General features: G+C 48.0%; 1 protein-coding gene across 1 annotated transcript in view; it reads left to right on the plus strand.

Annotated features, from left to right (window-relative positions):
- LOC135214923 (receptor-type guanylate cyclase Gyc76C-like) overlaps window positions 1-23,091 on the plus strand; it is a 380,810-nt gene that overhangs the window by 352,135 nt on the left and 5,584 nt on the right.

Consider the following 23,091-nt stretch of genomic DNA (forward strand, 5'->3'; position numbering starts at 1 on the left):
AAGATATGCCCTAGAAAAAAAATAGTTTTTACCATGTACATCAGTCAGCATACAGAAAAAAAAAAGATTTAATGCATTTCAACTCTTTCCACATTAGGTTATATCATTTGTTCTTGAATAAAGTGCTTCATACAAGATATTTCCATTCAGTATCCAGATTTTTTTTTTTTAGTTTTCTGTGAATATTTATTGTTTTCAAGATTTTAATATTGAAACTGAAAAGGAAGTTTTTTCTAAAATATTACACTCCATATGGCACATAAAAGGGATTTTGACGTAGGAAAAATCTATTTCTGGGCAAAGGACCTGTGTCGCCCAGTGAAATAGGTTCCTGTAGCACTATTTCTAAGGTAAAATATTGCTATAATACCAGAGAACAGCTAAATTGGAAATGCCAGATTATTCTGGCTCGCTCACCTTTATTATAAGGTATCGGTATGGTTTCTGGGGCGAGTGAAACCACTACCACAGGTCCTTTTCCATTTAGCCTCTCCCCACATCAAAAAACCTCAAATAGAGAGGAGCCGACCTAAGGCTCACTACCCGCTACCGTTACGGCTAGCGCCTCTGACGTCATTCCTGCAGATAGCACCCAAGCTTGGTCTATGGGGGGGGGGGGGGGTATAGGGGGGGGGGGGTTTAGGGGGTATGGGCGACACAGGTCCTTTGCCCAGAAATAGATTTTTCCTACGTCAAAATCCCTTTTCTGGGTTCAGCCTGTGTCGCTCCGTGAAATAGTACCAGAGAAAATGCCAAGCTTGGGAAAAGGAAGTACACACAATATTCTCAAAAGGGCAAATGAAAAACAATTAAGGTTAGTTGATTATAATCTAGATTAAGTTACAAACAGGTAATATAATGACCATACAACCTTAAAACTAGATAAAACTTAAGTCATCATAGTAACTATACATTTAGATGAAAGGTACTTATGAACTAATTAATATGTACAATATGTTACATCCAAGGACCAGTACGGCTGTGACGTAACTGGGCTAAGGCAAGAATGCTAATGAGGCTGGTAGGAAGGAGAAGGCAAAGGAGACATAAGCTGGACTACTTACTACTATCTCCAGCAGTATTGGGGGAAACTGTGTTTCCCGCCGCTACTGCTGGATACTTAAGGGCTTCTAAGGACTTAAGATAATGGCGTTTGAATACTGTCGGAGATTTCCAGCCAGTGTACTTCTTCAGATCTTCAAATTTCATATGTTGGAAAAAGTTTATTGAGGTAGCTATAGCCCTAATATCATGTACCCGTGGGAAGGGCTGCAAGTTGGCTTGTTTGATAAAATATAAAATTTGTTGCCTAATGCCTTTTAGGGAAATAGTGCCACCTTTTTCTCTAATAAACAGAGGCCCAGAAGATTTCAAGGTTGCCCTGTCTAAGTAAGTTTTCAATGAAGTGACTGGACATAAGGATGGGTCCTGTGGAAGCGGAACAATTTTCCAGGGGGCCCACCTATCTAATGGATCTTCATTTTTGGCAAGAAATTGGCAATCTGGAGAAAGTAACACTTCTCCTGAAGGGAGAAACTCTATATGACCTGGGTCTCTAGATAAGGCTGACAGTTCTGAAATTCTAGCTCCTGAGGCTAAACTTATGAGGAATAGTGTTTTCCTCAATAGGGCTAGATAGTCACACGAGGTACCGTTAGTATCTGAGGCTAACTTATGAGGAATAGTGTTTTCCTCAATAGGGCTAGATAGTCACACGAGGTACCGTTAGTATCTGAGGCTAACTTAAGAACATCATTTAAGAACCATGACACTGACTTGGGCCTCTCAGTAGGTCTGAGCCTGGCGCAAGCTCTGGGGATAGATGTAAAGTATGAATCCGTTAAATCTATCTTGAATCCAAATTGGAAAATCTTTTTCAGAGCTGATTTGGTAGTAGTGATGGTACTAGCTGCCAAACATTTTTCAAATAATGACCTGAAAAAGGAGTTTACAAGATTTGTGGTCATGGTTTGTGCATTAGATTCCTTCAGGAATGCAGCCAGTTTTTTAACTGCTGAATCATATTGACGAAGGGTTGATTCATGTTTATCAGATTCTAAGAACATGATGTTCTGAGGATCGATATCGGCATCACTCTGTGCTGCAAACTTCATGAAGTCCATAAAGTTAGGGCTTTCTGAATTCCTGAGGAAGTGAACACAGTCCGCGTTTGCACCAGCTGTGATAGTCTGGGGTTGGGAATCCGTTGAGGGTGGAGGCCCAACTCCAGCAGAAGAGGGAACCAATTGCTCTTGGGCCAATTGGGAGCTATCAGAGCGACTTGACCCTTGTGAATGTCCTGAGCTTGTTCAGAACTTTCATGAGAAGATTCACCGGAGGAAAAAGGTAAATTTTGTTCCATTGATTCCAATCTATAGCCAATGCGTCCGTGGCATAAGCCAGAGGGTCCATGTTGGGGGCCACATAACAAGGGAGTTTGTGGTTTGACTCCGTGGCGAAGAGATCCACCTGAAGCCCCAGTACTAGCTGACAGACCCAACTGAATGACTTCTTGTCCAGGGACCATTCAGACTCCAGTGGGACTGAACGTGATAGCGGATCCGCCACCACGTTCCTTATTCCGGCAAGGTGAGTGGCTGATAGGTGCCACTTGTTCTTGCCTGCTAGTGAAAAGATGGCTATCATGACATGGTTCATGTGGCTTGATTTGGAACCTCCCCTGTTGATGCAGTGTACTACCACTGCACTGTCGAGCACCAGCTTGATATGAGATTTCTTGGCTGAGCGAAGTTTCTTTAGGGTGAGGAACACTGCCATGGCTTCTAGCACATTGATATGAAGCTGGCGGAATTGAAGGAACCATGTTCCTTGTACCTTCTTGTACTGTGAGTACCCTCCCCAACCTGTTAGTGATGCATCTGTGTGGATCACTAAGGCCGGCGGAGGGAACTGTAGTGGAATTGTCTTTGACAAGTTCTTGACCTCCGTCCAGGGACGGAGACGCTTCCGTAAGATCGCAGGAATCGGAGCTAATCTGTCCCGGGATTTTTTGTTCGCTTTCAAACTCCAAACCCGATTTATATCTTTCAGTTTGGCTTTCAACAGGACGTCCGTCACAGAAGCGAATTGGAGAGAACCTAAGATCCTTTCTTGGTTTCTCCGGGACGTCTGTTTGCACTTGAGAAATTGTTTGGTTGCCCTGGCTATTTCTCTCCTTTTCAACGGCGGGATTGATAGAGTATGCGAATCCAAATCCCATGAATTCCCAGCCACTGGAAACGGGACGCCGGGGTTAGCCGGGACTTTGTCCTGTTTATCTGAAATCCTAGGTATTCCAGAAAATGGATGACCGTGGCGGTTGCTTTGCAGCAAGCTTCGATGCTTGAGGCCCACACGAGCCAATCGCCCAGATAGGCTACTACCATGATCCCCTGAGACCCTAATTCCTGGACTACTGTTTCCACCAACTTTGTAAATATCCTGGAGGCTATGTTGAGCCCAAATGGCATTACCTTGAAGGAGTAGGCTTGGTTCCCTAACTTGAAGCCTAGGAACGGGCGGAAGTGTCTTACTATCGGGACATGATAGTAGGCGTATGTAAGATCTAGAGGTGGTGACGGCCCCACGGGGAAGTAAGGTCCGCACCTGTGAAATGGTCAGCATCTTGAACTTGTCGCAATGAATGAACAAGTTTAGACGGGACAAGTCTAAGATTATTCTTCGTTTGCCTGAGTCTTTCTTTGGCACGCTGAACAAGCGACCTTGAAATTTTAAATGTTTGACTCTTGACACTACTCCTTTTTGAAGGAGATCAGGGGAATACTCTATCAATTCCGCTGTTGGTTCTTGATAGAAGGTGTTGGGTGGAGGTGGACCTTGGATCCAACTCCAACCCAGACCTTTGGACACAATACTTTGGGCCCAATTGCTGAACCTCCAACGTTGACGAAAGAGGTACAGCCTCCCTCCTACCTGGGGGTTCTCATTGGGTTGCTGATGGGCGGCCTCCACGCCCTCCGCGTGAACCTCTGCCTCTGCTGGTAGCCCTTCCGCCACCTCGCTGATGAAAGGCGCCTCTAGCTCTGCTGCCCCTGCCGAACCTATTGAAGGCCTGAAATGCTTGGCTTTCAAACGTGGGGTTGAAGGCCGGGGAGACAGCAAAGGAGGTTGATGCCTGCGGCTGTTGGGGCTGTGTCAACAGCACGAACTGCTGTTGCGGTTGACTCTTAGAGGTTGAAGGTTGGGAAACCGGTACTGCCTGAACCAAAGTCTGTTGCTGCGGTGCCTAGAAGGGCTGGAACTTCCTAGGCTTTTTCTTGGCTTTGGGATTCGATGTGGAAGACTCCGATTTCCTTTTGGAGACTAATCCCCACCGAACCCTTAGGCTTTGGTTAAACCTAGCAGCCTCAGGTTGCACCTCGTTCACCGCTGAGGCTGGAAAAAGATCCGCTCCCCATACCGAAGAGGCCAGGTTTGTTGGGTTCATGCCTGATAGTCGTAGTGGATTCTGTTAGGACATGCTTCCTGCAGTTCCTCCTAGCCACAACAAAATCATATGTCACATTGCATACTTAACAATTGTGCCTTAGCAATGATCTTGAACAACGGCTCTTGTGCATAGATAAAAGCCGCTGCTTCTGTCATGACTAGTACATTGAGGGACCTCGCAAGCCGTGTTCTAGCATTGAATTCTGTCTGGATGAGCCCATCAGACAGCCTGGGTAGTCTCTCACTAAATAGAGAGATGGCACAGTCGGGTTTGAGTTTGCCAACCGAGAAGGTGGCTGGGAGGTCTACCCAGAGGTCATCTGTTCCAGGAAGTAGAAGAGATGTTGGTTCCGTCTCCCGGAGCTGTGGCATAGGCTCACCTCTCATTGCAGCTTGCAGAGTGAGTTCTGCCACTTTAGATGTGAACGGGATGGGGGTCTCCGCGTCCACAGTGGAAATTGTGAAGGGACTCCTGAAGGCCGTAACCTTAGTGTTTACACACTGCCATTCATCCAGGTTACGGATCCAAGCCTGTTGTGCCTGGTCCCGAGAGAGGATAACCGTCTCTTTCGGGACCTTATCCTCCCTGATCAAGGCAGATTCCATGAGACAGACATAGCCTATGAAAGGGGCTTGCAACCCTGGCGGGTAGAACTCGAAGTCCTCAATCCTTCGAGTCCCACAGCCCTCAATCGTAAGCATGCCGTTTACGAAAGGTGCGTAAGAAGCCACCCTCCATGGGTTACTTGGTTGGAAGGGAGGGAGAGTGGAAGAGTCCGGCATCAGCGGGCCTTGTGCTGCTTGGCCAGCTTGTTGAAGGCCCGACGCTACGCCTTGCTGGAGACCTGCGACTATGGTCTCCTGTGTGACCAGCCTTTCCAGAATTTCTTGAAACTTGGTGTTGACCAAGTTTCCAACCATGTTACCCATTTGTTGCATCATGTTGGATGCGAATGCTTCCTGGTCAAGGAGGGGGTGCTCTGCCCTCTCCTTGAATACCTTTGGTATCGCACCTTTAGAGGTGGATGCCACAGGGTCGGCGGAGGAAGAGTGGGCTCTTTCCTTGGAAGACTTAGTCTTCGACCCTTTGGAGAGAGACCCATGTTTGGGTTTGTCCGCTCTGGGATGGTGAGCTGGAGTTTTATGGACTTGGCTGGTACTTGGTTTTCTAGGAAGGGGCTTTGGCAGCGATTGAGAGTCACGCTTGCCCTTGACTTTAGGGATCGCCGAGAGGGATTTCAATCCAGCAGATAGAAATCCCCCGGAGAATCCCTGGAAGGAAGTAGAAGAGGAAGGAGAAGAAGGTCTAGATGTACTCAAGGGGAGGCCTTGAGCACCTACAAATCTTGCCTCACTAGCATACTTACCGTTGCCCATGCCGTCCACCGTCATGGGCTCGACGTCGAGATCTAGTGCCGTGACCTCTTCTGCGACCTCCTGCGCCGAAGTCTCCTCTGAGGGTTGGGAAACTGCGTCTTGAATTGATGCTATCAGGGGAGCTGCTACTTCGGGGTCCACGTAGCCGGTGCTCCTCCCCCCGGGGAAGATTAAAGTAGCCATCTCTTTGGAGAGGATATAGGGTCTTGCGTTGACTACATTTCGCCTGAAGCCGCCCACCCATACCTTGAGGGTGGAAAGAGCAGCATCCCGAACCGACTGGGCTCCCTGTAAGAGAAGGGTTAGTGTTAAACTTAAACTTAACTCTTATTAATGTAACTTAACTTAGGAGGTATATGATTGACATAAATATTACATTGGTCCACCTTGTATTATTATGTACACACCGGAGAGTCACTTACATCAGAGGAGACTCATTCCACGAGATTGGAGCAGGTGACACAGTTCTCGTGGTGCCACACTACTGAACCATCTAGGTGGACTGCGCAGGTGGTGTGGGTCCGGCAGTCGTGCCCACAGGGATCCTGGAGGATGGCGTTGCAGCCAGTCTCCATACAATGGGTGGCCTGTAAAGGGAATGATACATGAGTACCATTGTTAACCATTCGGACGATGTCCGTGTTGACATGCCATAACACCGGAGTGTTCCGGTGTTGTAGAATTATCCCCGTCTCAGCCTTCTCTTTGCCATGTACCATGCTGGAGAATTCGGTAGAGCTAGTAGCAAGTAGTTAACAGTGTTTCTGGTGACACCGGAGAACAGAAAACTACTTAATCGGGGTAGCTACTATTGCCATACACCGGAGAAGGAGTAGTCCAAGCAGGTACCGGGTGTCGAGATGGGAGAGATCAGGTAAGGTGGCGGAGCTTGGTAACTCCGCCGTAAAACTTAAATCTAAAGGGAGGGGTAGCTCCCGGAGAAGCATGATGGCTTCGAAAGCTTAAACTAAGACAAATATACAGGAAAATATAAATGTAATACTACATGAAATAATGTAACCCCGTCTGAGGCCGGAGCCTCCAAGTAGTCAACATCCTCAAGGAGTCCGGCTATGCCGGAATCCTGGTTCCGCTGGAGCGGGTAGGAGGAGGTGACTATAGGAAGGGGTATGGACCCAGAGAGCCGAGATGAGCCGAGCTCACCCGAGCCTGGTGGCCGGCCGAGGCTGGGGCAAGCCGAGCTCCACCCCTACTCTGGGATGAGAACGGCAGGGTAGCGCCACCCGCACACCGCGGGTCCCCATGGGGACCTCCCTCCATCCCCCGAAGGGGTACTCAGATCAGCTGTCAGCAACATGGGACCTCCCTCCATCCCCTGAAGGGGTACTCAGATCAGCTGTCAGCAACAACGTGAGCGAGATATCACCCCACCTAGGTGGGAGACGTGGGGGGGAGAGGAGAGCGGCAGCGTGGTGGCTACTACGTGATCGTCTGGACTTCTCACGGTTGGTTGTGAACACACGCGAGGTGAAGAAGGCCAGGCGAAAGGAAGGCCTATAGGCTGACCGGAGCCGACTCACAGATATGAAATAAAATAAAATGGGCAATTTACACGGGGGGAAAGGGAAATAAAATGAGATAAAGAGAAAGCGGGACGTCCTGGAGGGACTAGGCTGAACCAACCGGGAAGGGTGGTCAAGACCTGGTAACTCCAAGCAGCTGGCCTAGTGCCGTGACTAACAGAGCCTAACAAGGTAACCTAACCAACAAGGAACATGCATGCATGAAAACTGGGTCGGTAGGGCTCCGATAGGCTACGAAGTGAGAACACGTGCTCGGTAAAATCCCCCGTGTAGGAAATAAAACGTCCATAATGCATCATAGATAATAACATAACAATACTGCCATAAATAATTGAGCTCACTTCGGTATGGGAGACCACGTGAGACACGAAATGAGGAGACACAAAGGAGCGCGCCACTGTGGTGGCTCGGGGCCGGCGCCGCCTGGGCCAACGACTCATAAAAACCTAAATAATTCGGTTAAATATGCCGAGGGCAGCCCCTAAATAGTGTCAACTATAATAGCAGTATACTTAACTTGGATGCAGAAGCAGATTGACGTTCCATGGTGAAATTAAAAGGTTCCAGAGCGAAAAACACAACACAGCAAGAAAAACGCGTGTGCAGCGTAGAAGTGCTATCAAAGGAATGTTGTCAGAGGCGCTAGCCGTAACGGTAGCGGGTAGTGAGCCTTAGGTCGGCTCCTCTCTATTTGAGGTTTTTTGATGTGGGGAGAGGCTAAATGGAAAAGGACCTGTGGTAGTGGTTTCACTCGCCCCAGAAACCATACCGACACCTTATAATAAAGGTGAGCGAGCCAGAATAATCTGGCATTTCCAATTTAGCTGTTCTCTGGTATTATAGCAATATTTTACCTAGGAAATAGTGCTAAAGGAATCTATTTCACAGAGCAACACAGGCTGAGCCCAGATAACTACATAATTATCCATGTTATTTAGGCATAATCTTTCAGATTATGGTCAAATCTAACTTTACCATATTTTATATATAATTTGATAGTTAATTAAAATTGTTACACATTACCTTGTTACTGCTTGATTGGTGAATCTGTAATCTTTATTTTCTAATATAACTACAAATTGAAAAATGTTGAAGAGGTTTAGTAATTAATTTTTCTGAAAATATAGGCAGTAAGAATGGTGGAAACTTTATTGAAATGAACAACTATAAGGTTATTATCCAGTGGTAAAACTTAGATTCTCAATGATAACTCTATTGCTGTTGGAACTGACAGTCTCATCTCTTGACATGCCATTGACCGAATTATTACTTGTGGTGTAATTTTGGTTATTATTAACTGTTGCCTTTTCAAGGCTCATCCAAGTAAAAGTGTTATTTTTATTATTATAACCTAATAATTGATGTAAACCATTCACAGGTTTTAGGACTTCTGATAGCATTTATCGAGAAAGAAATTGTAAGTCAAGAAAATTATCGATTCGTAATTTTGATACAATAGAGCAACCATGAGACGTTGGAAGCACACACTATAATTATATGGGTAGTAAGAGCAAAGTATTATCTGCTTTGTGATAATTCTTGAAAATTTCTTTGTAGTGTCAGATATTCAACCCAAACTCTTTCATCATGCAATTTATTATAACCTGGTTCCTCATGCAGTAATTAAAAATCTAGGCAATTGCAGTTTGTACTACATTAAAATAATTTTTAATCTTCTTGCAAAACTTACAGGAGTAAAATTTTGGCTTTTGACATTCCTAAACAATAGCTTTGTTCCGATAACGTAAGCAAACCATCGGTCCTTTAACAATAGGAAGTAGCTAGCGGCAGCTGGAACGGTCGTAAGCTTCGAACAAGGGGAGAACGGTAGTTAACTGCTTGTCCGACAGTCGCGCACCGCACGACTGGGAGGTAAACAAATCACTTTTGCTTTTGGCCGCGGGTGTGAAGGACGTGTTCGTCATCGCTCTCTGCCCGCTTCATCGTCGTATGCTTTGTTTATATTGTCTACTAATGGTTTGTTTGACTTGAAAATGAAACTGTAAGTACACTGTTTTCATTTTCATTAGTTAATTATGAACCAACATGGAGCTATCGCCGTAGATGCGGCGATTTCCTCTCTTTTCATGAATTGAACCCTTGAATTATGTCTCGGTGCCGAGGGCTTGGGCGCGCTCGCGCCGAGTCATGTATTTTGGGCGGAAGAGTGTAATTGAAAAATGTAAGTACTTTTTTCATTATATTTTTGCCCTGTGCGTTCGTTACCGAGAGCGTGATTGCGCTCGGCACGAGCCTTTTATTTTGTATGATAAAATGCAATGAAAGTGGATTCGCAATGCAGTATTCTTTTCGATTTTCATTTATTTATTTGCATAAAATTTAATTTGGATCAATTTCGCTCTTACCCGGGAATTGATCCTTACGATTATTTTCTGTGAAAGTGAAATAAAATCGCAAGTGCAGTATTCTGTTTCATTTTCATATATATTTTATGATAGCATCATATTATTTGGATCAAGTTTCTGTTCTTACCCGGGAATTGATCTTTTCCCTTTAAGTTCTATGAAGTGAATCGCAAGGGCAGTATTCTGTTTCATTTTCATGTACTTTTCACTGCTGTGCGGGGGGGTAGGGGAAGCGAAGGTCTGCCAGGGAAGTGGTCGGAAAGCTCTCCTGCGACTCCCTTGGTATCCGATTCTTCGTCTTCCTTTCCTGCCCCCCGCTCAACTTCTTCGTTGTATTTTGTATTTGGGGTTTTCTTCCTTGCGTTCGGGGTGGGGCATGTTTCCCCCCGTGCGTGAAGGGAACCCCTCTTACTAATCTATCTATGCTACCGCAGGTGCTACATCCGTGGGAGACGACCTTGGACAGGTATGGACCAAAGCCGGCGGCGGCAGGGTGTGCCTAGCATCCACGGGCTGCTGCAGCGTCTAGCGAGGTCCAGGGGCTTGGTCTCCACTACTACCACGGCGCTTATGCTGCTACCCCCCCGCCTGGTCTACACACCCCATGCTGTGTCGGTGACGCCGTCTGCCGCTACTAGGCCGCCACCGTACCGAGGGGGGGTTGCCGCCGCGCCTGTTTTTCTTCGTGTTGCCTGCCCCAGACTTCCGCTGTTCCAGCAGCTCGCCCCTGGACCGGCCGCCAGTACCCAGGTTTCCGCTTGGCTGCGATGATTTCTAGAGGCGATCGCTGGGCCTGCCGTACTTGCCGCTGATGTGGATTCCCGCTGCTGAGTGTGATTCCCGCTGTTGGCTTGGCTGTCCCTTTGGGTCTACCGCTGCCGCTGTTCCTGCGCTCCTGAGCTGGTTGCTGTTCCTGTCGCTCCTGGTTCCTGAGCCTGTCCCATGCTGGTCCTGCCCACGGTGTGTCTTCCCCAGTCCCAGGTCCTTCCGGACAGGGTGCAGGTCGGGCCGTGTTGCTTCGGCAATAGCCCGGCTCCGGCCTGGATGGAGGACCTGACGACTGTCCTGCGTGAGCTGACGAGGAAGAGGAAGAAAGAGAAGGCTGTCATCTTCGTCTTCATCGTCTGCTGCTGCCTCTTCCCCTTCGACTTCTAAGGCCCATAAGCCGAAGAAGAAGAAGGCTGCCTTCACCCCTAAGAAGTCTCCTTCGGGAACTTCTAAGGGCCCGTCCCACCCCGGTGGGACGGGGGGTCCTTCTGCTGGTCCTCCTGCTCCTTCGGGAGCGGGGCCCGTCTCCCCTTCCGTAAGGAAGAGATAGACGGGGACCAGAGGAGTATCGGTTAGCTCTGGTACTTCCTCGCCTGGTGCTAGCGGCGATGCCGCTACGCCAGGTTCCGGCTCGGTCTCTCGTTCGTGAGAGATCCCGAGTGTACGTTCTCCCTCGGGAGACCGTGCAGCCAAGTTTCGGCGCAGAGTTCGCTCGGCGCCAAGACGCGGCACGGAGCAGAAGGTGGTGAGAGCCGCCTCAGGTGACTCTCGCCAGGCCAGCGGCGCTCTTGCAGCGACCAGTGGTAACCCGGGTTTTCCCCCCTAAGAATGGCTCCTTCGGGACCTTTTAAGGGCCCGTCTCGCTCCGGCGATTCGGGGAGCTCTTCTGCTGGTCCTCCTGCTCCCTCGGGAACAGGGCCCGTCTCTTCTCTACCAAGGAGAAGAAGACTGGGGACCAGTGGATTACCCAGCTTCGGCTTGGCCACTTCCCTCGCCGTGGTTCCTAGCGGTTCCTGCCGCTAAACCATGGATCCTCCTCGGCTTCTCGTTAGCGAGAAGTACCGAGTGGACGGTCTCCCGCGGGAGACCGTCCAGCCAAAGTCTTGACGCCCGAGCTCGCTCGCCGTCAAGACCGAAGCGCGGAGCAGAAGACTGGCGAGAGTCGTGCAGACGACTCTCGCCAGGCCAGTGGACGCTCTCGCAACGACCAGCTGGCTGCTCGGGTTGACGTGACGGTCGCTGACCAGCCACGGGTTGAGGCGAGGAAGGGGTCCCCAGCGGCCGTCGGTACCAGCCAGCTCGACGCTCCGAGAGGACGCTCGCCGGTCTACCGCGACAGCGAGCCTAGCAGGTCACCTGACGCCGCTCCCATCGGGACCGGGCTGGAGACAGTAACCAGCAACAGCTCGCCTGACGCTAGAGATCAGCGTCGACGTTCTCAGCCGAGCCTCTCGCCCCAGGCGAGCGGCAAGGCTAGGCCTGCTGCTCGATCGCCACCGCGGCGGGAATTGTTTGACGATCAGCAGCAGCCCTCCAAGCACGCTGGTCCTGCCAGCGAGCTAGGGGGGAGACGTCAGGTCTGCTCTCCTGTACCTTCAACCTCCTCGGGCTACACCGGGAGGAGCGAGGTACCTAGGAGTGATCGCGAGAGGTGCGACGCTCGCGATCCCACTATGACGCCGTATGGACCAGGCACGGTTCTAGGACCGACCAGGACATACGCGCAAGTAGCTGGAGGCGACCGTCAGGGGTCTGCCGCTGTTCCTCCTTCTGAAGGAGGAGTATCTCGGGATCTGTCTTACTGGAGGGACTGGGACGGTCCTACTCCGCAAGACGCGGTTACTCCCGAGATACAGAGGAATTTTGCAGAAGTCATTAAGCTGATTCGTCAGCATAATGACCTTGCGGAAGGATTGCCGCTCCCACCAGCAGAGCCCACGTCTCTGCTCGAGTCGTTTTGGGCCCGAGAGGGACCCAAACCGACGGTGGGTCTGCCGCGATCGGAGCTTGCCGATTCTGTCTCGAACCAGAGTCTCTCATCTCCGGACAAGAAGGCTCTCTCAGTTCTGGCCGGTCGATCAAGCTACTTCCACCTCCTACTACTGCGACAGCGGTCGTCTTCTACGTGTCTTCGGACACCGTATTTAAATACTCCTTCGGTCCTCCTGAGAGGTTTCGACCTCGACGAGGACTGGAATGAGTCGGAGGACGGTATCGGCTCTCTCCTGTCAGGTGTCGATCAGCCCCACCCAGACGACGTTCACAGTGGCGGCAGACCCTTACCTACAGTGAGAGTTCGTAACCCTCCTCGGGGAAAACGTTTTCTCCTGACGATACGTTTTCCCAGACTCTGAGAGGCCATCGCCGCAAGGCGATGGCTGCTCTACTCTTCTCCAACTGCTAGTTTCCACTGGGAAGGCGAGCGAGTATCAAATTCCTCCCCCAGGTTACCTCTCTCCTTACGGCTACGAGGGAAAGGGGAGGGAGGGATCCTACAGAGCTTTTCTTGTAGGATCCCACGTTGGGGACTGCGCTACCGGGGGGACCTTCGGGTCCTACCTGATGTAAGCCCCGGTCGTTGAGGAGGGATCCTGCCCCATTCTCGATTTCTACGGGAATCGAGAGGACCACCAGCCGATATCGTTTGACGAATTCGGTGGGGGTTTCGCAGAGTGCTTAGAATTCTACGGAATTTCTAGCGCATTCAGAGTGTTCGAGTTTTTTTACGATCTCCAAACACTTAGGCGAGACCACGGTCCAAAGTGAGCGAGACGAGAATCCCCGATATGTTACACAATAATCGGGAACCTCGCAAATATGCTCGAATTCCTGGAAATTTTTTCTCTTAGGATTGGGAAGAAGACTGCTGCTGAAAGAAACTATCTCACAGTAGGCGACCAACCTGGAATAGAGAAGATCGGACGGGAATATCCAGTTTGGCTTGAACTATCGTCTTAGTATTCTGTTCACCATTGAAGCGTTTCCTTCGAGAAGACTTCTCCTTCACTCTCTTTGATAGAGATCGAAGGTGGTCGATCTCCAATCCTTATTTTGTTTTCTTGAAGGAAAGAATTTAGGATGGAGATCGTTGTTCAGAATCCTACAAATATACTACGTATATTAACCTCGTGACATGATTCTACTAAGCAGTTGAATTGTCCGAGGGGTAGGCGCATATCCTAGTTAATCTACGGATTGCGGACTTAGAAGAGAAGTATTCCAATGAACTGCAACTCGGGGTTGCCTGCAACCTCCCAGGAGTTTTCAGTTTCAATTTTATATACTTATGGTTTTGTCACGACAACACCATTTCAACTTTATATTTACCGAAATTTGTTTCGCCTAAATATAATTGCTCGAGCATATCTTTTATGCTCGGTACTTCGTGGAATAATGGATTACCTGGCAACTCAGGATGAACGGATCAGTGAGAGCTCAGGCTCAACTACTGCGTATTGAACTGCCTGATAGCAGCTCAGTATCAGCTGGGTCTCCGAGATGCACGGTCAGTTATGTCTCTCTCTCCCCTGCTTTGATTGACTACCGAACCGTATCTCTGCCCAACAATCATGGACTTAGGTCTCTGATTAACGGGGATTCTCGCAATAATGAAGGACCATCTACTGCTGTGACGCTAGATTCCATCGCCTTCGACATTGCGAGAATTTTCAACAGAGATATCTCTTGACTCTTTCATCTTTCTGTAGTTTTACCGCACGGTAACAGAAGTCTGTACAAGTCTCCCGCTGCATCACACTGCGATAATGCGATTGATTTTGCAGACATCTGAGTTTGTCTTCAAAATATCTTGTATTCGTAGGTGTACAATTGTTCATTGTTCAACCCGAATTACAAGAGTGTGTCAGAAGACATCGCCTACTCTCCGACCTGACAGCTTCTACTTCCAAATGTTCAGCCCATGAGAAGCAGTTCTTCAGGCGGCTTTCCCCTGTGTTTTCATTACTGAAGACCGCCCCGCTTTCATTGCAACTACGACTTCTCACCGGACAGCAATGAAATAGCGTTTTCAGTCATTTGTAAGCACAGGTTATGAATCTTGAGAATCCTTCTCTCGAATTCGTCTGTGAAGACGTAGGTTGCATTCTATATCTACCTTCGTCTTCAACGGTACATAGTGTGTTTCTCCTTAGCTGAGATTCAACAACTATGAGATGTTTTGCCTTCAGGGACCTCGGTATCTAGAAGGCAATTGACTTTCGCCTGTTGGGCACATGCCTTAAGAGAATCATCACCTCGCTGTCCGGCATTGGTGACAAACAAATACATTATTTGTTTGGTCTCTCGGCATAACCCTTTAAAAAGGCAAGAAGGGGTCACGTGACTTACTCGGATGCTTGGACAACTTGCCTCCTACCGAACGCAGTCAGTCGGCAGCTGTCAGAGCGCCCGAGTCAGTTACGAACTACGCTGTTGACTTAGTTCGGTTGTTACAGAGCAATCATTACTTCGTTTTAATAGCTTGTCACAGTACCCATACCATCGACAACCCACCATGGAGTGTCGGTGTCCTATCCACTACCGAGAACTTCGCTGCATGGGGATAGGAGGATGCGAGAGACTTCGTGGCAAACGGACAGACCAGTATGGGTACTGGACATCACCGAAGTAGAGAAGAGGGATAGGTCATGCGACTATTCCCTTCTTTTCCTCTGAGGAACTGCATGACTTCTCCTGCGAAGTCAAGCATCCAGGGGATGGGGATCCGTGACGCTCGATTTCGTACCGAACTTTCGTAGCGAAGACTCAGAACCCTTCGGTCCCTGACGATTGGTTCGAGTTGTTCACAATCCCCTCCCTAATGGACTTCACCGCCTTCGATGCGAAGGAGATGCTGCCTTGTCCGCAAGAACTTCTCCGTGGCGCAGGTACTGAAGGCAGGGGTCTGGTCCAACCAGACCACATGCCCTTCCTTCTACCTTCGGGATATTGCCCACAGGTCCTTGGATCTTTTTCCTTGGGACCCGTGGTGGCTGCTCAACACGTTGTGTAGTGAACCCAGACCCTCGCAGGCTGAACAGCATCGAGTCCTGGTGTGACCGTAAGAATGGATGAGTGAATGAGAGTGTGACTGGCTCCTCTTCCCATCTTTTTCTTACCCATCTACCTGTGGTTAGAGGGACACGGTCGTCACCCTGCTGGATAAGGACAAGATGCAGGTGAGCTACTCAACAGAGCCCCATCCTATTCCTTTCACTAGGGATAGGAGCGTATATCCACCACTTCCTCCAACAAGGGGGAGGAAGTGGATGCCAGCTTGAGACAACCCATACTTTATGTTGCCTCTTGCAAACAGGAACAAGTTCTTGCTTGCTGGTACGAAGAGATACACTTGCCTCTCTCTTAGTTACTCGGCCCAGAGGTCTGACCATTGATCCTGCGGTGCACACCCCGATCAATCGGACAGAGGCTTGGATCCCTCCCTCGCTCTTACGACCAGGGAGGCATTCCAGGGATGGACGAACACCAGTCTGTTCATCAAAAGACTCAGATTCCTCCCACCAAGAAGTGAGTCTTCCTATTGTTAAAGGACCGATGTTTGTATTACGTATCGGAACAAATGACAATTTGTCGAAAATTGCATTTTTCCTAACTATACAAACCTGAGGTCCTTTACATATAGTCCCTCCTCATGCCACCCCTCACTCTGCGTATTTTGCATGGGCCAAAAGCAAAAGTGATTTGTTTACCTCCAGTCGCGCGGCGCACGACTGTCGGACAAGCAGTTAACTACCGTTCTCCCTTGTTCGAAGCTTACGACCGTTCCAGCTGCCGCTAGCTACTTCCTATTGTTAAAGGACCTCAGGTTTGTATAGTTAGGAAAAATGCAATTTTCGACAAATTGTCATTTTAGTATCTTTATTGTGTTAGTTATGTACATGGTACTGCATTAGGCATGTGTTAAGAGACCAATTTTTGAGAGCTAGTGGTTAATTCTTTTCTAGCTTTAATGGCAGGGTCTTATTATTTTGTGCTTCTAAATTTTTATTTTTGTACACCTCATTCTGTTTTGTAGCGTATTGTGTATCTTCAATACTATTCTTAGTATTTTTGTGCGTTTTCTTTATAAATCAGGTTACATATTTAATTTATTTATTTTTTGCAATTACCAAGTTTGTCATGAACTTTGAGAAAATTATTCTTGATTATTATATCCTTGATGATTGTTTGGTAGATATGCTTTGTGAATGCAACTAAAGGCAAGACATGGTATGTTCTGCTTGGGAGATTTCTGATTGAATTAAACATGAGAATAGTATATTTTCATCTGGGAAAATATAGAATAATTACATGGTAGTACTGAATCTTTCAATTGCATGGTGAGCTCATGTTTCCTCCTGTGACATACTATTTAATTTTTTTTTGCAATTACCAAGTTTGTCATGAACTTTGTGAGATAATTATTCTTGATTCTTGTATCTCTGATTATTGTTTAGTAGATATGCTTTGTGAATGCCCATAAACTAAGGGCAAGACATGATAAGTGCTGCTTGGAGAGTTCTGATTGAATGGTAGTAGTGAATATTTCAATTACATGGTGAGCTCATGTTTCAGTCTGTGAATCTTTCTCCCCCTATTTTTTAATTTACCTTAATCCACCCCCTATTTCTCAAGGCAGGTCAGATCAAAAGCCAAAATTTTAGTATTGATGTTGCAATGAGAGTTTTGAAAAGCTTGTCGTAAATATGTGTTATAACCAAGATACTGTATTTTGCAACACTGAAGTAGGTAATTTTCAAACATTATATAATGTTATACATATACTGTATGTGTTGCACAGTGAAAGGGTTACAACTTTGCAAGTAAATTTATCATTTAGGCTTACTTTTTAGTCACAAAGCAATTTAGCCACAAATTTATGCTTTATCATAGAGTACCATACATCTAGAACACTAATACTAATGTACTCGTCTATAGATTTCCTATGTTGCAATGCTATCATAGTGATACTAGAAAGCAATCAGAAGCCCTTTTTTTTTCAAAAGTTACTACTAGTTTGTAGCTTGGTGTCACTTCTCTTAAGGTTGTGGGAGCTAAGTTATGAAAGTACCTTTATTATTATTAGATATTTGTTTTAAGTATGGGAGTGGTGAATTAATGTTAATTTGGGTGGAATGTTTAGGGAATAAATGATTGAAATTGAAGTTTCTACTACATACAAGGATTTTATAAATTAAGTTTATATCTATAATAAAAAATGACATGTTTGTGAACAATATTAATCACACTACATCATCCCTAATATATATTTTTATTGTTGTTGATACCGTATAAAAGTTTTAAGTAATAGTTATATTCTATATGCAATTCCTGTGGTAACATTATTTTGTAATAGGTGTTTATGAGCAAAGGATAAAAGCTCTATAGAGTTCAAAATGTTATGGTTTATAATATTCATGCTAACATTTTGTACAGGGAATATGAGAGTTAGTTAAAAAATCATATTACCAAAGATTCTTTTACTTTTTACATCCACAATTTCTTCTATGAACATTAGTTGTCCTATAAAAATTAAAATGACAAATTTTCTAAGACAATTTGTATTTTTCATAGCTACAAACCTGAGGTCTTAACAATAGGATAATTTCTAGCACCTAGCTGGATCCAGTTAAAAAGCAGATGAAAGCAAGGAATCTTGTGATATCTGGTAATGCATGCGTAGATCGGGTGAAGAGTGGTCAAACGCCGATCATCTACGCCAGTCTTTCCCAACTCAGGATGACTTAACAAAAAGAGGGGCCGCTAGAGGTGGGCAGTTTAACGTTAAGACCTCAGGTTTATATCTATGAAAAATACAAATTGTCTTATAAAATTTGTCATTTGTTCATACGCGAACAAACCCTCGGTCTTAACAATAGGATAGACTCATACTTGGAGGGAGGTATAAGACATCCTAGACCGGCTGGGGGCCTACCCGCCAGTCCAGCTCTCAAAAGAAATAGTTCTTGGAGAGGGACTGAAGCCTGTTGAGAAGCTAGATACACTAATATCTAACCACTCAGAACCTGAGTGACGTACAATGATATATGGGATAACCATTGTATAGGGAACCAAAGAGAAACTTTGACTGTCCAATAACAAACCAAGGCACTAGGGTTTGTAGTACTCCCGACTCCTCCTTGCCCAGGAGCGGAGCCTGTGCTACTAAATAGTGGGTACGATATTGTATATTGCACGACCACACTACCAGTATGACTACCTCACTCACCTGTATCAGACCAGTCCAGCAAACGACGTGTCAATTCCTTAAACCGCCCAAAGGAAGAAGGAAAGGACAAGAGAAAGAAGGAGACCAGCCAACTCACTCATTCTCTCATCCACAATCATCTTAGGTAAGATACAAAGGTGCCCCGTTAAGGGCAACTATGAGTTACACAACCTGTTGGGCAGCCACCACAGGACCCAGGGAAAACGTGTCCATAGATCTGTGGGCAACATCCTTAAGATAGAAGGAGGTGAACGTGGACTGGCGTAACCAAGCACCAGTGCTCAGCACTCTATGTACAGCCAAGTTCTTTTTGAAAGCCAGAGAGGGACCAATACCCCTAACGTCATGTGCTCTAGCCTGCACAGACATGGTGATGGAATCATCAAGAGTCAAATATGCCTGTCTGATGGCTTCCCGTATCCAAAAAGAGATAGTATTCTTAGACACCTCTTTCTTTGTACGGCCTTTGCTAACAAAAAGTCTGCGGCAGCCTGGTCTAAGGTGCCGAGTCCTTTTAAGATAGCAACGCAGGGCCCGGACAGGGCACAACTAAAGCTCTTGAGCATCACCACCCACAAAGTCAGTCAGTGATGGAATGGAAAAAAAAGCGAACCTGTCATCATGCACCGAGGGAATTTGGGTCTTGGCCACGAATTCCGGGACAAATACGAAGGACACTGACTTCCAACCCCTGGTGTGCTTCACCTCATAACTTAGACCATGGAGCTCTCCTACCATTTTAGAAGATGCCAAAGCCAAAAAGAAAACTGTCTTGAGCGTCAGGTTCCTGTCTGATGAGCGACGCAAGGGCTCATATGGACTCTTAGTCAAGCTCTTAAGCACCAAGGAAACATCCCACGTTGGAGGGTTGAGCTCTCTAGGAGAACTCTACTGCTCAAACCCCTTAACTAGCAGGGAAAGTTCCCAGGAAGAGGAGATGTCGATACCCTTCAGGCGTAACGCCAACTCAGTGCCGCCTTGTAGCCTCTAATAGCAGACACGGACAAACGTTTCTCGTCTCCGAGGAAGGTTAAAAAGTCTGCTATTCGCTGTAGAGGTCGCGAGTGGAGAAAAACCCCGTTTACGACACCAATCACAGTAGATTGCCCATTTGCCTTGGTAGACTGCGGAGGTTGACTTCCTAAGACTGCTGGACATGTGCCCAGCTGATTTCTGAGAAAAGCCTTTCTCTCGGGGGAGATAGTTGATAGCCTCCAACTGTGAAGAGACAGTGATTCTACTGACTGGTGGAACCTTTCTGCATGGGGCTGACACAGGAGATGCCGCCAAGGGGGAATCTCCTACGGAATCTCCGACAACAACGACAGCAGATCTGAGGCCACAGAGGGGCTACCAAAGTCATTCTGAGACCCTGTGAACCCATCAGCCTGTTCAGAACCTGATGGATCAAACAAAACGGAGGGAAGGCATACACCTCCAGGTTGTCCCAGGGATGTTGGAATGTGTCTTCTGCCAATGCTAAGGGATCTGGGACCACTGAACAGAACACCTCTAGCTTCCTGTTGTAGCGTGTCAGAAAAAGGTCCAGCATGGGTCTCCCCCAAATCTGGAAAAGCTTGTCTGCCACCACTTGATGAAGGGACCACTCTGTGCCTAGGATCTGATCCTGGCGGCTGAGTTTGTCTGTGACCACGTTCCGTTTCCCTGGGATATACCTGGCTGAGAGCTCTACCGAATTGCTGATTGCCCACTGGTGAAGCTCAGCGGTCAAGGCATGAAGGCTACCACTGTGGTGTTGTCCAACATGAGAACAACAGAGTGACCCTCTACCATCCCCCGAAACTCCTTCAGACCCAGGAAAGTCTCCTTCAACTCCAAGACGTTGATATGCTGCTGCTTGTCCTCCAAACCCCAAATGCCTGAAGCGATGAGGCCGCCTAAGTGCGCGCCGCAACCTGCAAGGGAGGCGTCCGAGAACATAAGGAAGTCCGGAGGGAGAGAACGCAGAGGGACGCCCTTCAATAGATTTTGGTTGTCCAACCACCAATTGCAGAGACCGAAGCTGAAGACGCCCATGAGGGACCAGCTTCTCCAGGGAAGATAGCACTCCTAGAAGAACCTGCCACTGATGAGCCGACTGATGCGACTTTGACAGGAAGTTGCGCGCCCTAGCCCGCAACTTCTCCAATCTCTGATCTGACGGGAAAACTTGCCAATATCGTATCAATGACCATGCCCAGGTAGAGAATCCTTTGAGTGGGTACGAGGTTCAACTTTTCCTGGTTCACTAATATGCCTAGGTCCAGACTGAACTGAAGAAGACGATCCTTGTCTTGCAGCAGCTTCTCCCTGGAAACTGCCAAGACCAACCAATCGTCGAGGTACCTCAGCAAACGGATCCCCTGAGCATGGGCCCAACTTGACACGAGAGAGAAGACCCTTGTGAACACTTGAGGGGCTGTCGATAACCCCTTGTCGGTCAGAGAGAAGTGAAGGAACTTCCTGGACGTAGGATGAACAGGGATTTGGAAGTATGCGTCCTTCAAGTCTATCGACAGCATGAAGTCGCCTTCCCTCACGGCTGCCAACACCAAGCGCGGGGTCTCCATCTTGAACTGTCTTCCTGTTGAAGCGATTCAAGGTGGATAAGTTGATCACAGGCCTCCATCCTCACGACGCCTTGGGCACCAAGAGGATGTGACTGTAAAACCCCGGGGACGGACGCACTACTTCCGCTATTGCATCCTTGTCCAGAATTTTCTGCACTTCCTCCCGAAGAGCCAAGAACTTCAAAAAATTACTGAGCTACGGCTTGTCCGACAGAGGAGGAGAGAAGTCGAATGGCGACAGGTATCCCAGCCGAAGGACATCTACCACCCACTTCTCCACCCCGTAATTCTGCACTTGGCCCAATGGCCAGCCGGGCACCCCCCACCCGTGGCGCAGGAGAGGGAGAGGCACCCAACCTACCGACGGCCCCCTTGACCTCTGCCCCTGGGGCCTCTTCTTGGTTTAAAGACTTGGGCTGTGTCAAACGGGAAGGCCCTGCCAAACTCAAGGTCCTCGATGGCCTACCAGGCGACGATCTCCGAGGGCAGGACTCTGATTTAGACACGGCTTGGTGCACCAGTTGGTCCTTGGTGTCAGCCTGGTGTCGGTCTTATCGCATTTTCGAGTTCTGTCCGTGGAAACAAGAATTGCGACTCCAACAGGTCACCGTTCCTCAAGGCCAGCAAAGACTCTGTCGAGCGACCTCTCCATCCTAGACAAAGCCACGTCCCTCCTAACCAGAAGAAGATTAGCCCATAAATTGGCACTGAGGTGAGCCAAATAAGAAAACGCCACCGGACTGCAAAAGACTGGCAAGCAAGGCAGCACTCACCAACCCTTCAGGGGACCTGTCAGAAGCTATCTTGGCAATCACCACAGACCAGAGGTCCAGCCAAGAAACCATCTGCAACATGGAGGTCGCTGTAGATTCCAAAGCTAAGGCGTCTTGCGGAGACAAGGACGGAGCCACTGACCTCAGCTGTTCCAAAGTCAAACCCGGCTTCAGGCGAATGACGTCTGGGTTAAGGTGGCGTGACAACAAAAATGCAGAGCTTGTAGCATAGTACTTCTTATGTCTTGTGAGAGGTTGGGGTAGTAGTTTGGTAGAGCCTCTAGAGCGAAGTGAACCGTCCCGGTCAGAAACAGAGGCGTTAACCTTCTCCAAGACCAACTGAAAATGCCCCGACAACAGCAGCTGAAGAGATGATTTGGGGTCCTGAGTAGCTCCCGCCAAGGATTCCAAGCAAGAAGGAGTGTAAGATGACTGAGCCTGAGTCCTACTTTCCAAATTGATGAACCCACGAATGAGATCAACAACCTCCGAAAAGGAAGACAAAAACTCCTGCGTGTCCCCCTCCTCCTGCTCTGGCACCGATGACGAGAAGGATGTGTAGGCTCTTCTAATGATCCTTCTTCACCAAAATTCACAGAAGGGTTAGTAGCCAAACAGTCTGAAACCCATACTAACCTATCTGGGCTGGGTCCAAGTGTCAGCCTCCGAGACGGACCCTGTAACACTAGGCACATCACTTACCTCAACAGGTGACTCCAGACGTCCATGAACAGACATGGGCGTGGCGGCCATACGTATGTGAGATGGGGGGGAAACTCGAGCACTCGAGATTGAGGGAGAATCCCTTATAGTGGAAGTCTTGGAAGCACCAGTTAGAAAGGCAGGCAAACACTCTGGCTGCACCACCTCCGTGCTCACTACCTTTGATCTCTTGACAGGCGCCTTCAGATCTTTACGGCGACGAATAGGCCTTGGAGAAGAAGGAGCACTTGTATCACGTGCACAGACAGGGGAGGTTGCAACACGCTCGCGATGTGCAAGGATGGAAGGGGAGGT

Source organism: Macrobrachium nipponense, chromosome 46 (genome assembly GCF_015104395.2).
Source record: "Macrobrachium nipponense isolate FS-2020 chromosome 46, ASM1510439v2, whole genome shotgun sequence".
Taxonomy (NCBI): Eukaryota; Metazoa; Arthropoda; class Malacostraca; order Decapoda; family Palaemonidae; genus Macrobrachium; species Macrobrachium nipponense.